Here is a 12,926-nt window from a genome sequence, read left to right on the forward strand (position 1 = left end):
TCTTTGCCCATGCCTATGTCCTGAATGGTATTGCCTAGGTTTTCTTCTAGGATTTTTATGTATTATTATTATTAGGATATCATGCCCTTTACCTTGTACCTTCCAGTCCTCCTTGTCTGTCCAATTTTTAAGCAAGTCTCATAAGTCTCTTTATCTATTGTATTACATTATGTTGTTCCTGTGATTTATTAGATGTTTCATAATGGTGGAAGCACATGGTTGACATTTTTGACCTATTGGGCCAAAAAAGTTGCACTGGTTTGTGTCTTGTGATGCCTCATTCATGTTCTGTTTCAGTGCTTGATTGATGTTTTTAGGCCACTACTTGTAATTTAGGGAGGAACCAGTTGCGAAAAGTCAATAGGGAAGGGGAAGCTCATTGGGGAATATTCTAGGTCTTTAGTGTTGCCCCTTACTACCAGGAACACTTTTTAAAAATTATACTTTAAGTTCTGGGATACAGGTGCAGAATGTGCAAGTTTGTTACATAGTTATACACGTGCCATGGTGGTTTGCTGCACCCATGAACCTGTCATCTACATTAGGTATTTTTCCTAATGCTATCCCTCCCCTAGCCCCCCACCCCTTGACAGGCCTCATTGTGTGATGTTCCCCTCCCTGTGTCCATGTGCTCTCATTGTTCAACTCCCACTTATGAGTGAGAACATGCAGCATTTGGTTTTCTGTTCCTGTGTTAGTTTGCTGAGAATGATGGTTTCCAGCTTTATTCATGTGTCTGCAAAAGACGTGAACTCGTCCTTTTTTTTGGCTGCATAGTATTCTGTGGTATATATGTGCCACATTTTATTTATCCAGTCTATCATTGATGAGGATTTGGGTTGGTTCCAAGTCTTTGCTATTGTGAATAGTGCCACAATAAACATACATGTGCATGTGTAGTAGAATGATATATAATCCTTTGGGTATATACCCACTAATGGAATTACTGCGTCAAATGGTATTTCTGGTTTTAGATCCAGTAACACTTTTAAACTCTCCTTCTTAGTCAAACTTCAGCACAGTCTGTATTCTTTTTCAGCGAGTAGGTTACTTCCACAGTATACCTAGAGGAAATGCATGTGCAGAAATAGCAGGAGATAAGGCCAGAGCAGTCATTTGGAACTGGATCATGGAAGACCTCAGTGCCAAGCTGACGTGTTTGGACAAGATCCTGCAGGCATGTGGGGTGAGGAGGCACTGAGAGTTTTAAGCCTAGAAGAGGCTTGATAAAAATGGTGTTTGAAGAAGACTAGTTTTGTTTTTCTGATATTGAGACAACCAGGAAGCTTTAAAAAAAAACCCAAACACACAAAGAGGAACAACAACAAAATGTAGAGTTTTTTTTTTGCTTTTCTTTTCAGAAAAAAAGAGATGAATTAGCTTATATAAAGTGATGTGGGTCAGATGGTCATAGAGGGGGTAACAGTAATAAAAATCCAACTCTCAGAGCATGATGTAAAGTATGTCCGATCTTTACAACCTTCTCTGTCCTTGTATCTGCAGGGCTTCCAGTGGTGGTGTTGAGATGCTGCAAGACTCTTACCTTCCAAATCCAGTCAGTGTATTCTTATAGATTTCCCAGCTATCTTGCTTCCTCCCTTAGAAAGTCTTCCAAGACCCTTTTAGCTCCCCCAGCTCCCATTGTAATATTTATCTGTTCTACTTTTAGGGCTCATATCACTTTCTTACCTTGACTTTGAGTTAATAGACTTGCCTTCTCTATCCTACCAGACTATGAGCTTTCTTTTTTTGTTTGTTTGTTTGTTTTTGTTTTGTTTTGTTTTTTTGAGACGGAGTCTCGCTCTGTCGCCTGGGCTGGAGTGCAGTGAGCGGAGGGGTTCCCACCATTCTCCTGCCTCAGCCTCCCAAGTAGCTGGGACTACAGGCGCCGCCACCACACCCGGCTAATTTTTTATATTTTTAGTAGACATGGGGTTTCACCGTGATAGCCAGGATGGTCTCGATCTCCTGACCTCGTGATCCACCCGCCTCGGCCTCCCAAAGTGCTGGGATTACAGGCGTGAGCCACTGCGCCCGGCCGACTGTGAGCTTTTTGAGGGCTGGGAAACACTTCATCTTCTGACACATCGTGAATACCCAAAATATGTTGGTTAAGTGATTTAATTCATGTGAACCACTGGGACTTATAAATCTTCAGAGGGGGAAAAAAAGATTAGTGCCTGTTCGTGGTAACTTTAGTAGGAAGTGTACTTCGTTGTATGGGTCCTTTGAAGAGAGGTAATTCAAGTAGGCTAAGGAGTGGGGAATTTTTAATTGTAGTGGCAATCTGGGATCCACAGGGAGAAAATAATTAATCAAGCATCATTTATAAAAGAAACATTAAAAGTTTGACAAGGAATTAGAAAATAATGTGTAAAATGTCCATCTCTTGCCTTCCAAGTTAGAAGTGGGGACGATATGTTCTGATGGGAGGGAAAAATTGGGATTTGGGATCAGACATTCCTGAGCTTGCATCCTGTTCCTACACATTTTTGGCTGTGTGACTTTACACAAGTCACTCAGTTTGAGTTTCAATGGCACAGGCTTTGAATCTAGACTACTTGAATTTGAATTCTGTCTCTGCAAAATACATAATGGTGTGACTTTGGGCAAATTACTTGTGCCTCAATATTTTTATTTTGTGAAATAGGGGTAATAATAGTACCTGGATTTAGGGTTATTGAGAGGATTAAACATATTATTACTTGTGACAGGGCCTTGAAAAGTTTCTGAAACACAGTAAATATGTAGGTTATTATTATAATGATTAATAATGCTATTTTGCCTTGTGGGGTTATGATGCAGATTTTATATGCAGTCCTGAACCCCATAATGACATTTTGGTTGATGACAGACTGCATATATGACAGTGGTCCCGTAAGATTATAATATTGTATTTTTACTATACCTTTTCTATGTTTAGATATATTTAGATACACAAACACCATTATGTTACAGTTGCCTCCAGTATTCAGTACATAATACAGTTTGGATCTATGTCCCCACCCAAATCTCATAATGAATTGTAATCCCTAGTGTTGAGGGTGGGGCCTGGTGGGAGGTTATTGGATCATGGGGGTGGATCCTTTATGAATGGTTTAGCATCGTCTCTAGTTGCTGTTCTTGTAGTAGAGTTCTCGTGAGATCTGGTTAAAAGTGGGTGTCACCTCCCCCAAGCCTTTCTCCTGCTCCCACCATATGAGACCTGTCTGTTTCCGCTTTGCCTTCTGCCATGACTGTATGTTCCCTGAGGCCTCCCCAGAAGCAGATGCTGCCATGCTTCCTGTACGGCTTGCGGACCATGAGCCAATTCAACCTCTTTTCTTTGTAAATTAGGTAGTCTCAGTTATTTCTTTGTAGCAATGTGAGAATGGACTAGTAAAGTACAGTAACATGCTATACAGGTTTGTGGCTAGGAGCAATAGGTCATACCATGTAGCCTAGGTGTGTAGTAGGCTATAACATCTAGGTTTGTGTAAGTGCAGTCTATGATGTTTGCACAAGGAAATCACCTAATGATACATTTCTCAGAACATATCGCAGTCATGAAGCAGTGTGTGACTGTATATATAAATGTATATAGTATTATTTTCTGTATGTAGTATTATCTAATGATTTTAGTTCAGTGATTGATACTTACAGTTACACCATGGAATAGAGGCTCATTAGTAAATATTAAGGAATATACTGTCCTATCTTGATTATTTTAGGAGCACAAGCATGATAGTGAAGAGAAATCGTCAAAGGAGGAAGGTTGATGAGGCAGAAGAGAGGTAAGTTAAAGAGAGAACAAGAATGAAAGACACCTAGGGAGAGAGCAGAAGAGGAGAGAAAGAGACAGAGACAGAGATGTTTGAACTTTGATGAGAGAGAAGTCAGGAACCATGCTCTTTCAGACTCACTAAAGACAGGGATTTCAGTACCATCATTCCCTATTTTGAAATATCTACAGACAAATTAACCATGGCTCTTGCAAGGTTGACCTCAGCAGAGTCCTGCGCCGGGCCAGGGAATGGTCCTCCCAGAGCTGGCCCCAGAGTCAGTGGTGCCCTGGGTGGGTGGGGAGATACGGTGCTTGCCTGTAACTCTCGCTCCATCTGGGCTCCCCTGCCAGCTGTGTGTTGTTTATGGCAGCTCCCTATGAGGAAGACAGGGAATCAACTCCTGCCCTTTGGAATCACCAGGAGCTTCCCCGAATGTGCTGTACCACTCTGCCAGCCATTCTACCACCGTGCAGTGCGGGATACTTACATGTGCCTGTGTGGATGCCCCAACCCTGAGACTCCACAGAGGATGTTGGCCTCATCTTCCTAGTATTCCTGAGATGTTCAGTGCCCTGCAATTTCCCTTTTCAATCAAGGCTGCGCCTGGTATTGGCAGACATGCTTGCCCAGCCTCACTTCTCTAATTTCTGGGAGACATGGCAGTGGAGGGGCTTGTTGCAGAGAGGAGAGGAAGCAGAGAATGGAGACTCAGGCACAATTAAATTTGCCATTAAGACATTTCACCAACATTTGGCAAAAGGTCCCTGACTCTGTGCGGCTGTGCAGGCAGCCCAGTGCCCAGGCTGCCAGCTTCTTGGAGCTCCACGGTGGCTGCCAAGGGCCTGGCCACGTTCTCCTGCCTGTCAGTGCATGTCCAGGAGGCTGCTTGCTGGCATGCTAAAAATGGAGGCCAGCTCTTGAAAAGCCAGGATGGAGGCAGTGCAAAAAAGCAGGCCTGGGAGGCAGAAGAGGAATCAGGCCAGGAAGCCACAGGTCTGTGGGTCTGGGCCAAGGAGACAGGTGGCAAGCAACTGAGCCATGTGGGATCAGGTGGGTGGGATAGTGTAATTTTCATGTATACTGAGCATCTTACGTGTGTGAGGCTTGTGTCTCTGTCCATTTATTTTGTTCCCTTCCTGGTAACAGAATGGATGGGCTATCCCTGCTCCTATCCAAGGCCACCTTCTCCACCTGTGCACTAGATACCCCTTCCTTCTCAAGGACATCGCTGTAGCCACTCTCCTCTCTCTCCTGCTTCATCAGGTTTCCTTCTAAGCTCTGGATCCTTCCCAACAGCACACAATGCAAACAGGCTGTAATGTCTCCCAACTTCAACCAAACTCTTCCTTGACCCCACATCCTTTCCCGTTGCTCCCACTTTTCTTTACTCCCTTTTACAGCTAAACTCTTTGAAAGAGTTTACTATGCTCACTGTCACCAATTCCTTGTCTCCCATTTGCTCTTGAATCCACACTAATCAGGCACTTTTCTACTCTCCCACAAACATTACTCCCAGATGGTCACATCTAGTAGATATTTGTGTTATTGTCTTAACTGACCTCTCGGCAGCTTTCTATCATTCTAGAAGCACTCCCTTCTTTTGGCTTCAGGAAACCATATTTTCCTGGTTTTCTTCCCATTGCTCATTTCCACTCACTCTCCTTATCTGGCTCTTCCTCTTCTCCAGTTTCCAAAGGCTGCCCTACCCCTGGACTTCTTCACATTGACTCCTTTCCAGTTTATATCCTCTGCCTGGAACATTTGAACTACAGATGTGTTTACACCGCTATATATCTGACAGATGTCTATTTCTACTCATGCAACGGTGTGCCTTCTCTGTGCCACGCACTGTGCGGCTGCTGGAGATCTACTATGATCCCTGCCCTTAGGGGGCTTCTAGTCAGTGCTCTTTGCTTTCTCTGTGTGCTAACTTATAAACTGATGATTAATTATCTGCTTTGGTATCTATATCCTCTTATGTGCTGACTGATAGGAGTTCCTAGAAACACCAGTCAGGTGTTCAAATTAAGATCTGCTTTCCAGAGTCAACAGCTGGATCTGTGGGGTGGGGTGTAATCCAGGGCAGCCAGGAATGGGAGGGGACAAATGGCAAACGTGAACTTAGACCCTCAGAAACCCAAAAGGTTAAAATCAGGAAATTCAATGGGGTCATCAAATCTAGAAATGGAGAAATGGGACAATTATACACTGTGTTCAGTTGTGTAGCTTGTGCACTGTACAAGGGCACTCCTACCACAGGGGGCAAGTGGGGACTGAAATCAGCCTGCGTTCTTCCCATGATGAGTGCTTGCTCACGGCTGTGTCTACCTGGAGAAGGGCGCCTTTTTTCCCTGATTCCCACAAAGCCACATAGACTGGCTGGTATCCTGACTATGAATAACCCTTGCTTCCTTTCACCATTCAGCTAGAATGCTAGTTCCTGGATGCTATGGTTTGGATGTGGTTTGTCCAGACCAAAACTCATGTTCAAATTTAATTGCCAATGTTACAGTACTGAGAGGTGGTGAGGACTTTAAGAGGCCTTTGGGTCATGTGGGCTCTGCTCTCATGAATGAATTAATGCAGTTTTCTTAAGACTGGGTTTGTTTTCAAGGGTCTGGAATAGTTACCTTTGAGAATGGCTGCCTCTTGTGTTTGCCCTTTGACACTCTGGCTTTCCCTTCAACTTCTCTGCAATGTTGTGATGCAGCACGAGACCCTCAGCAGAAGCTGAGCAGATGCCAGCGCTATGCTCCTTGGACTTCCCGGCCTCCAGAATCATGAGCTAAATAAACCTCTTTTCAAGTAAATCACCCAGTTTCAGGTATTCTGTTACAGCAACAGCAAACAGACTAAGACACTTGGAGAGGCCTCCCTAATATCCTCTCTGGAGTAGGTCTTCCCTGCTGTTTCAGTTCTCACTTTCCTCTTTGGCCTTCTTAGCTCTTCTCAAATGTGTAATTACTCATTTGTGTGCTTCTTTGTTTATTACAGTCCCTACTAGATTGTAAGCCCATGAGGGCAGGGGCTGTCTCTGGTTCACTGTGGATGTCTAGCATCTGGCATATTGTGGGAATCTATTCATAGCTGTTGGATTAGTGACTGAGGGCAGAATCAGAACAGAGGATGGGGATAAAGAAAGAATGAAAATAAAGTGGAAGGGACAGGTGGCTGCGTGTGGTTAGGTCACACCCATGTTTGGGTTTCCTCATTGGCTGTGCTGTGTGCGTTCTGGTTCTCAAGAGCTCACCAGAATATACCTGGGCTCCTGTCTATGCCCTAGGTTCCTGCTCAGCTTGCCTTTGCCCCTTTTGAGTCCTTGTATTAATCACCTACTAGGTACCAGGCCGTGCACTAGGTGTGGGTGACAGAGGTGTCTTGGGCCCAGTCTCACCCTCAAGGACATCACAGACTCACAGAGGAGACAAGGCTTGGGGAACAAAGAGAAACAGGGGAAAATTCAATGGGATGAGTGCAGAGAAAGGGCAGAGGAATAATGTCATATTGGAGAATCAGGCAGGTTTCAGAGAGGAGGGGGCATTCTGGTTGGGCCTTGAAGGAGGAATATGATTTCACTGGATGAAGAAGTGGAAGGAATTCTGGCCTGAGGTAACAGCAGCTGGATGAACAGCAAGCTGTGTGTGTTTGTGTGTGTTTGCGTGTGTTTGCATGTGTTTGCATGTATATGTGTTTGCATGTGTTTGTGTGTTTGCATGTGTGTGTGTTTGTGTATTTCCGTGTGTGTGTGTTAGTGTGTTTGTGTTTGTGTGTGTGTTTGCATGTGTGTGTTTGTGTGTGTGTGTGTCTGCAGCATCAGGTGTGCATCTCAGGTACTGTGCTAAACACTTTGATGCTCTCGACAACTCTGCAATTTTTTTTTTCATTTTACTTTTTCCAAAAACGTTTCCCATTTTCCATTTTACAGATGAAGAGACTGAGATTCAGAGGGGCCATCTAGTGTGGCCAAGGTCACACATCGAGAAAGCAGTGAGGGTTGTGGAGGGTCAGGAAAGGGTGTGATGTGAGAAGAGGATTTCTCTGGAGGCTGCATGCGGAATCTGGCTCAGGGTGGGTAGAGAGACCCATGGGTAGCTGCTGTATGGTGAGGGATGAGAGGAGGCTTTGGGAGTAGAAGGCTCCCAGCTCCTGTCCTGTCTTTGAACACGTGCAGCCCACTCATCCTAGAGAAGAATGAGGAGGCAGCTCTCAGGGAGAAAGGCCGTGAACTCCAGGTGACCATGCATAATGTTCCCGAGAAGCATCCCCTCTCCTCACCCTGTTCCCATACTAAGTCCGGGACATCCTTTTCTCAAAGGAGACTAATTGATAATCCAGGGTGATACAATGTTATCACTGTCATTCCATTGAAATGCAACAGCAATGCCCTATAAATGTTCTATAAATCACCCAGAGCTTAAAGAGGAGAGTGAAATGAGCATTGCATTATAAACCACAAAGCCCATTAATCACATGGCTACAAACCATAAATATGACAAGTACATCCATCAATCCTGCACCTTACTTTCCGGTCTGCAAATGCACGCATTAGCAACTTAATGGATTTAGAAGGCATTTTCTCCTATAGACTCGGAAACAGAGTATTTTATTATTAGCCTCCTGGGCTTAAAAGGAAGGAAAAAGAAGTCACCTTTCACCACAGTACTCGGGGGCATTACAGGGGGAGTCCAGGCGGTGGCTATAGCCACTGACTCTGCCTGAGCTCGGGAGGCATCAGAGACCTGGGAGCCTGGTCTGGGGCAGTAACAAGACTTTTTGGGGGCCGTGACGTGCCCTGCTTCCTGGCCTCCAACGGCTCCTGGCTCCCACAGCTGCAGCTCCTTGACCTGAAGGTTCAGGCCTGCCCTAGGCTTCTGGGCCAGTCTTTCCCTCAGATGAGAGGGATTGATGTAGCATGAGTTTATAAGAACAAAACTGCATTTTCATTTCGTTTCTGCTACTGGAGTTACTCTGATTTTGTGTCTTAATGATAGGCTTCTTTCTTCTTTCTCAGACTGCATTTCCACGTGGCTCTGAGAAACCAGCAGACACAGTCTTTGCCCTTTGGGGCTCACCATTGAAGGGGAGGTACACACCCCATGTGTGGAAATGCAGAGACAGAGAGGTCCAGAGATGGCAAGAGACCTGGTTCTCCTCCAGGTCATGGGAGTCCTTCCTTGTCACTCCCACTCTGACCTCAGGGCTGGGGCCTTGATGGATTTATAGATTTCAGCACTTGGCTGGGCCATCCTGTCTGCAGACCTTGCTGAGGATGGCATGATGGATTCAGCTCACAGGTGTGGGAGCAGATGCTCTCTTTCCATTGCCAGATGAAGAGAGACACTGTCTCAGATGAATAGGACAAAAGTTTTGAAGTCAAACAGGTCTAAACTTGGATGCCAGCTGTGTGACCCTGGGCATGTCACTCATGACTCTGAACCTCGGTTTCCTTCCCCATGCATGTGACTAGTCTGTCTCTCAGAGTTTGTACTACTAGTAACTGACATGTAGTAAGTCCTTCACAGTAGTTAGCCAGTGCTGTGCTAAGTACATTACCAGATAAAGATCATTCTATTCTCAAAACTGCTGTGAGCGGCTCATGGGAGCCTGGATGTGGCTGGGGCAGGGGCTGTAGTTGAGAAGCCTTAAACCTCCAGGACAGTGGTTCTCAGTTGGGGTGATTCTGCTGCCGGCGGGGCGTTTGGCAGTGTCTGAAGTAGTTTTTAGTTGTTTCAGTTGGGTTACCTAGTGTGTAGGGGCCAGGAATGCTGCAAACATGCTACAGTGTACAGGATATCTCTCCTAGGCTGATGAAGAATTATTTGACCTAAAATGTCAGTAGAACTGCATTTGAGAAATGGTGCTGTAGGAGAAGCAGGCTGGCAGTAAAGCCAGGGGATCATGATTTCCATCTCAGCTGCGGTGCAAAATGCTAGTCTAACTGGGTTATGACCCAGACCCTTTCTGCAGTAGGAAGTGTCTCTCTGAAAGCAGGCTGGTGATGCCTTGGCTCCATCCTCTGGGCTGGCTTTCCTGTCCTGCTGTTCCATCCCTTTCCCACTGACCCACTCCCGCCCGCTCCATCCCTCTCCAAACATTTGCTGAGCACCTGCTTCATCCAGAAGGATAAGACCCAGCCCCCAGCCAGGAGCAGACAGTGCGCAGCCCAGGGAGGGAGAATGGCACAGAATCGGATGTAATAAGGTAAACAGAGAAGTCTTAGCAGCCAGCATGGGGGCTCCCCTAAGGGAGGGAGGGTCTTCATTTGGGAAAGTGCCTTGGTAGGGCTGGAGCTTCAGTGCTGAGATCACAGTGTTGAGCTCCCACATCCCAAAGTGGAGGTTCTGCCGGGGCCCTCCTGCTGGGCTTCACATTATAGCAATCTCATGAGATGGGCCCCGCCTCTCACCAATTAAATCAGAATTTCAGGGACAGCTGCCGTTTGAAAGCTCCCCAGGGGATTAGAATGGGCGGTCAGCTGAGAAGCACGTGGCTTCACCTGGCCAGTCTCTGAGAAGGACGCCAGGTGTGCACCACATCCCACAGGTAAGTGTCATTTAGTAGGTTCAGGAGTCTGGTCTGCTTAATACCTGCTTAAGGTGGCTTTGATATCTTGCAGGTGCAGGATTTCAGAGGCGTAGCCACCTGGATGAGATACTGATTTTCTTGCTGAATAGGAGTTGAGATAGAATGGAGGATACAGAGAGAGGAACCAGAAACAGGGAAGAAAGCTGGAACCAGGTGAGGACAAGGGCCAGGGGATTTCCCGTGGGAGGGGGCCCTGCTGCTTGCCTGTGGTTGTTTGCCTTGCTGCAGTGGGAACCCCTCTGATCCCCTGCCAATCTTCACAATGTGTTTCTCTGAGCAGCATTTTATGTAAGTGTGTGTAAACTGAAGCGGGGGCAAAATCTCACGTTCTGGTCGGTGGCAGGCAGAGCAAGGCACCTACAAAGAAGCAGGGAGCCCACAGGCATTGGAGATCAGAGAGCATCAGCTCGGGAACAGCAGACGTATTGGGTGAGGTGAGGGTCTTTGTTTTGAGATGGAGTTTCGCTCTTGTTGCCCAGGCTGGAGTGCAGTGGCACCATCTCGGCTCACTGCAACCATCTGCCTCCCAGGTTCAAGCAATTCTCCTGCCTCAGCCTCCTGAGTAGCTGGAATTACAGGCACCTACCACCACCACGCCTGGCTAATTTTTTTTTTTTTTTTTTTTTTTTTGAGGCGGAGTCTCGCTCTGTCGACCGGACTGGAGTGCAGTGGCCAGATCTCAGCTCACTGCAAGCTCCGCCTCCCGGGTTTACGCCATTCTCCTGCCTCAGCCTCCCGAGTAGCTGGGACTACAGGCGCCCGCCACCTCGCCCGGCTAGTTTTTGTATTTTTAGTAGAGACGGGGTTTCACCGTGTTAGCCAGGATGGTCTTGATCTCCTGACCTCGTGATCCGCCCGCCTCGGCCTCCCAAAGTGCTGGGATTACAGGCTTGAGCCACCGCGCCCGGCCTATTTTTTGTGTTTTTAGTAGAGATGGGGTTTCACCGTGTTAGCCAGACTGGTCTCGAACTCCTGACCTCAAGTGAGCCACCCACCTCAGCCTCCCAAAGTGCTAGGATTACAGATGTGAGCCACCGTGCCTGGCCAGTTGCTTAGCGTTCTCGTGCTATAAATTTGCCCAGATGCAAAGAATTAAGACAATAAATGCCAATTTCTTGTTTATGTGCGGACCTCTGTGGAGGCTCCTATTAGGCAGGTCTCTTCCAAGTGCTGACTCAGGGCTTTGGTTCCTTCCATCTGGAGCTCATACATAGCATCTGAGGAAGGGGGGGGAAGAAGAAGAGCCTGGAGGAGCCCCTTTTGCCCTTGACTGCCCTGACCTGGAAGTGATCCCTCACTTCTGCTCAGATTCCATCAGTGAGAACGAGGCACAGGGTCCCACCGAGACACCAATGAGCTGTGAGCTGAAGAAGAGGTGAGTCTGTTAGCATGTGACCAGTCTCTGATGCAGACCCCCATAGTCGTCTGTGTTCCATAGGTGAGCCATTCAGTAGGAGAGGTGTGCGGAGGCACAGTGGGGGCACATGAGAGAGAAGAGTTTGTTTAGTCCGGGCAAGTTTTGGAAGACTTCCTGGAGGAGGTGCTGCTGAACCTGGTCTGCAGAAAAAACCAGAGATAAGGGCCAAGGAATGTGATTTCAGTCTGCGTCTTCATGCCTTTGCAGATGCATTAGTGTACGTTGCTGCTGTAACAAATCACAAGGTTAGTGGCTTGAAACAACACAAATGGTCTTACTTTTCTATAAGTTAGAAGTCTGGAGCATGTCTCACTGAGCTGAAAATCAAAGCGTTGGTGGGGCTGTTTTCCTTCTTGGAGGCTCTAGGGAAGAATCTGTTTCCTTATCATCGCCAGCTCCAGGGGGCTGCCATGTGCCTCAGCCCTCCCTCCGTCTACAAGGCCAGCAATATCCCAGCTGTCTGGCATTCTCATGTAGCCACATCTCCCGCTGACCACAGCCAGGGGAGTCTCTGATTTTAAGGACCCATGTGATTAGATTGGGCCCATTTGGGTAATCCAGGCTAATTGCCTTAACCTTAATCACATCAGAGAAGCTCACTACCTTAAAGTGGCATATTCACAGGTTCTGGGGATTAAGACATGAATGTTTTTGATGGGTTGGCAGGGGGCATTCTACCTACCACACACACGCAATTCCTTCTACCTGAAGTTTCCTGTCTTCTCTTTGTCTATCTGGCTAACCTCTATGTGTCTTTGAAGACCCATTCAAATAACTTTCCCCACTTCCCACCGAGAAACTTTCCCATCACTGGCTAGGGAGTTAGTCTCGCCATCAACATGTTTCTTTTGTGCCATTTGTATTCTACCGTAATTATTAGTGTACTTCCCCCAACCCCCATTGCAAAGTCTTTGGGGTCAGGGTCTCTGACTTCATTATCTCCATATCTTTAAAATCTACCATAATGTTGGACACAAATGTGCTCTGTGTTTGTGGAATAGATGGCTAATATATATATAATATGTAATATTATATATATATTTACAGTGTTCTATTCAGAGAGGGTGGAAGGCTTATATAATTTAAAAGGAAATATCATCTGAGCCTAATTGTTCCTGTAGGATCTCAACTTTCATCTGAAGGCTTTTTTTTTTTTTTTT

Source organism: Colobus angolensis, unplaced genomic scaffold (genome assembly GCF_000951035.1).
Source record: "Colobus angolensis palliatus isolate OR3802 unplaced genomic scaffold, Cang.pa_1.0 Scaffold173, whole genome shotgun sequence".
Lineage (NCBI taxonomy): Eukaryota > Metazoa > Chordata > Mammalia > Primates > Cercopithecidae > Colobus > Colobus angolensis.